Below are 5000 nucleotides of genomic sequence, written 5' to 3' on the forward strand. Positions count from 1 at the left end.
CTCCGGGCTTCCGGGAGCCCGTGCACCGGCTCCCGGGCACGCAGAGACTTCGGGCCGGTGTCTTTCGAAAGCCACGGTCGAGACCTATCCAACGAGACCCGAGTCGAGCCCGAAGTCTCGGGGATCGGAGTTATGATTTTTCAAACCCGCCGGGGTACCGGGAGCCCTAGCTCCGGCTCCCGGGGTCGCAGCGACTCGAGGCCGGCGTCATTCGAAAGGTCTTTCCGAGGCCTTTCCAACGAGCCGTGCCTCGAGCCGCTGGGCCGTCGGGTTCGGGAGCTACGATTTTTCAAAAAATCGGCCACGGGAGCCCGAGATCCGGCTACCGGGAGCCCAGTGCACCGGCTCCCGGGCACGCAGAGACGTCGGGCCGGTGTCTTTCGAAAGCACGGTCGAGACCTATCCAACGAGACCCGAGTCGAGCCCGAAAGTCTCGGGTATCGGGAGATATGATTTTTCAAAGCAAACGGCTACCGGGGAGCCCGTGCACCGGCTCCCGGGCACGCAGAGACTTCTGGCCGGTCTCGCTGGAGAGCCACGGCGGAGACATCTCCAGCGAGCCGTTGTCTCGGGAGCTATGCTTTAAAAAACCCTCACGCTTCGGGACTTAGGAAAAAAGTGGAAAAAAGCGGAGCGTTTAAAAAATCAGCGGCGGCCGGCCGATTTTGTCCGGGTTTGGTGCACCCCCTCGGCCACGGGCTCCGCGGATGTCCGCTGGGTCGGTTCTGACTTCCATGTCCGAACGGCAGTGAGTTTACCAGAGTTGTGGACTTAGGAAATATACGGGATGAAAAAAATCTCTGGAGCTTTTGAAAAATCAGCGGCGGCCGGCTGATTTTGTCCGGGTTTGGTGCACCCCCTCGGCCACGGGCTCCGCGGAGGTCCGCTGGGTCGGTTCTGACTTCCATGTCCGAACGGCAGTGAGTTTACCAGAGTTGTGGACTTAGGAAATATACGGGATGAAAAAAATCTCTGGAGCTTTTGAAAAAATCAGCGGGCGGCCCGGCTGATTTTGTCCGGGTTTGGTGCACCCTCTCGGCCACGGGCTCCGCGGAGGTCCGCTGGGTCGGTTCTGACTTCCGTGTCTGGACCTGCCGTAAGTCCCACGGACTGGTGGCCTTCAGATATATAAGAACACGGACTGATGGGCCATGGGGAGCGTGTGGACTTAGAGAAAAAACGAGAAAAAAATCTCTGGAGCTCCAGAAAATCAGCTGTGGCAGGCTGATTTTGTCCGGGTTTGGTGCACCCCCTCGGCCACGGGCTCCGCGGGAGGTCCGCTGGGTCGGTTCTGACTTCCATGTCCGAACGGCAGTGAGTTTACCAGAGTTGTGGACTTAGGAAATATACGGGATGAAAAAAATCTCTGGAGCTTTTGAAAAATCAGCGGCGGCCGGCTGATTTTGTCCGGGTTTGGTGCACCCTCTCGGCCACGGGCTCCGCGGAGGTCCGCTGGGGTCGGTTCTGACTTCGTGTCTGGACCTGCCGTAAGTCCCACGGACTGGTGGCCTTCAGATATATAAGAACACGGACTGATGGGCCATGGGGAGCGTGTGGACTTAGAGAAAAAACGAGAAAAAAAATCTCTGGAGCTCCAGAAAATCAGCTGTGGCAGGCTGGTTTTATCCGGGTTTTGGTGCACCCCCTCGGCCACGGGCTCCGCGGAGGTCCGCTGGGTCGGTTCAGACTTCCATGTCCGAACGGCAGTAAGTTTACCAGAGTTGTGGACTTAGGAAATATACGGGATGAAAAAAATCTCTGGAGCTTTTGAAAATCAGCGGCGGCCGGCTGATTTTTGTCCGGGTTTGGTGCACCCTCTCGGCCACGGGCTCCGCGGAGGTCCGCTGGGTCGGTTCTGACTTCCGTGTCTGGACCTGCCGTAAGTCCCACGGACTGGTGGCCTTCAGATATATAAGAACACGGACTGATGGGCCATGTGGAGCGTGTGGACTTAGAGAAAAAAACGAGAAAAAAATCTCTGGAGCTCCAGAAAATCAGCTGTGGCAGGCTGGTTTTATCCGGGTTTGGTGCAACCCCCTCGGCCACGGGCTCCGTGGAGGTCCGCTGGGTCGGTTCAGACTTCCATGTCCGAACGGCAGTAAGTTTACCAGAGTTGTGGACTTAGGAAATATACGGGATGAAAAAAAATCTCTGGAGCTTTTGAAAATCAGCTGTGGCAGGCTGATTTTATCCGGGTTTGGGTGCACCCTCTCGGCCACGGGCGCCGTGTAGGTCCGCTGAGTTGGTTCAGACTTCCGTGTCTGAACGGGCCATAAGTCCCATAGACTGGTGGCTTTCAGACCTATAAGAACACGGACTAGGAGCTCTCCGGAGCTCCAGAAAATCAGCTGTGGCAGGCTGATTTAATCCGGGTTTGGTGCACCCTCTCGGCCACGGGCTCCGCGGAGGTCCGCTGGGTCGGTTCAGACTTCCATGTGTGGACTTAGAAAAAATACGGGATAAAAAAATCTCTGGAGGTCCAGTAAATCAGCTGTGGCAGGCTGAATTAAATCCGGGTTTGGTGCACCCTCTCGGCCACGGGCTCCGTGTGGGTCCGCTGAGTCGGTTCAGACTTCCGTGTCTGAACGGCCTTAATTCCTATAGACTGGTGGCTTTCAGACCTATAAGAAACACGGACTAGGAGGCTCTCTGGAGCTCCAGAAAATCAGCTGTGGCAGGCTGATTTTATCCGGGTTTGGTGCACCCTCTCGGCCACGGGCTCCGTGGAGGTCCGCTGGGTCGGTTCAGACTTCCATGTGTGGACTTAGAAAAAAAACGGGATAAATAATCTCTGGAGCTCCAGAAAATCAGCTGTGGCAGGCTGATTTTATCCGGGTTTGGTGCACCCTCTCGGCCACGGGCGCCGTGTAGGTCCGCTGAGTTGGTTCAGACTTCCGTGTCTGAACGGCCATAATTCCTATAGACTGGTGGCTTTCAGACCTATAAGAACACGGACTAGGAGGCTCTCTGGAGCTCCAGAAAATCAGCTGTGGCAGGCTGATTTTATCCGGGTTTGGTGCACCCTCTCGGCCACGGGCTCCGTGGAGGTCCGCTGGGTCGGTTCAGACTTCCATGTGTGGACTTAGAAAAAAAACGGGATAAAAAAATCTCTGGAGCTCCAGAAAATCAGCTGTGGCAGGCTGATTTTATCCGGGTTTGGTGCACCCTCTCGGCCACGGGCGCCGTGTGGGTCCGCTGAGTCGGTTCAGACTTCCGTGTCTGAACGGCCATAATTCCTATAGACTGGTGGCTTTCAGACCTATAGAACACGGACTAGGAGGCTCTCTGGAGCTCCAGAAAATCAGCTGTGGCAGGACTGATTTTATACGGGTTTGGTGCACCCTCTCGGCACGGGCTCCGGGAGGTCCGCTGGGTCGGTTCAGACTTCCATGTGTGGACTTAGAAAAAAAACGGGATAAAAATAATCTCTGGAGCTCCCAGAAAATCAGCTGTGGCCAGGCTGATTTTATCCGGGTTTGGTGCACCTCTCGGCCCACGGCGCCGTGTAGGTCCGCTGAGTCGGTTCAGACTTCCGTGTCTGAACGGCCCTAAGTCCTATAGACTGGTGGCTTTCAGACCTATAAGAACACGGGACTAGGAGGCTCTCTGGAGCTCCAGAAAATCAAGCTGTGGCAGGCTGATTTTATCGGGTTTGGTGCACCCTCTCGGCCACGGGCGCCGTGTAGGTCCGCTGAGTTGGTTCAGACTTCCGTGTCTGAACGGCCATAATGTCCTATAGATGGTGGCTTTCAGACCTATAGAACACGGACTAGGAGGCTCTCTGGGAGCTCCAGAAAATCATGCTGTGGCAGGCCTGATTTTATCCGGGTTTGGTTGCACCCTCTCGGCCACGGGCTCGTGGAGGTCCGCTGGGTCGGTTACAGACTTCATGTGTGGACTCTAGAAAAAAAAACGGGATAAAAAATTCTCTGGAGCTCCAGAAAATCAGCTGTGGCAAGGCTGATTTTATCCGGGTTTGGTGCACCCCTCTTCGGGCCCGGGCGCCGTGAGGTCCGCTGAGTTGGTTCAGACTGTCCGTGTCTGAACGGCCATAATTCCTATAGACTGGTGGCTTTCAGACCTCATAAAGTAACACGGACTAGGAGGCTCTCTGGAGCTCCAGAAAATCAGCTGTGGCAGGCTGATTTTATCCGGGTTTGGTGCACCCTCTCGGCCCACGGGCTCCGTGGAGGTCGCTGGGTCGGTTCAGACTTTCCCATGTGTGGACTCTAGAAAAAAAACGGGATAAAAAAATCTCTGGAGCTCCAGAAAATCAGCTGTGGCAGGCCTGATTTTATCCGGGTTTGGTGCACCCCTCTCGGCCACGGGCGCCGTGTGTAGGTCCGCTGAGTTGGTTCAGACGTACGTGTCTGACGGCCATAACTCCCTATAGACTGGTGGCTTTCAGACTATAAGAAACACGGACTAGGAGGCTCTCCGGAGCCACTGAAAAATCAGCTGCGCTTGGCCCAAACCAGCCGACAGGTGGTCACCTGAGCGGACTGGGCGCTGCATGAGTACCCCCGATGGCGTCCCAAAGAAACCGTATGTCCGAACGGCCCATAAGTCTATAGACTGGTGGGCTTTCAGACCTATAAGAACACGGACCTAGAGAGGCTCTCCGGAGCCACTGAAAAATCAGCTGCGCTTGGCCCCAAACCAGCGGCAGGTGGTCACCTGAGCGGACTGGGCGCTGATGAGCACCCCCGATGGCGTCCCAAAGAACCGTGTCTGAACGGCCATCAAGTCCTATAGACTGGTGGCTTTCAGACTATAAGACACGACTAGGAGGCTCTCGGAGCCCACTGAAAAATCAGCTGCGCCTTGGCCCAAAACCAGCCGGCAGGTGGTCACCTGAGCGGACTGGGCGCTGATGAGCACCCCGATGGCATCCCAAAGAACCGTGTCTGAACGGCCATAAGTCCTATAGACTGGTGGCTTTCAGACCTATAAGAACACGGACTAGGAGGCTCTCCGGAGCCACTGAAAAATCAGCTGCG

The sequence above is a fragment of the Triplophysa dalaica genome, unplaced genomic scaffold (genome assembly GCF_015846415.1).
Source record: "Triplophysa dalaica isolate WHDGS20190420 unplaced genomic scaffold, ASM1584641v1 Contig10, whole genome shotgun sequence".
NCBI lineage: Eukaryota > Metazoa > Chordata > Actinopteri > Cypriniformes > Nemacheilidae > Triplophysa > Triplophysa dalaica.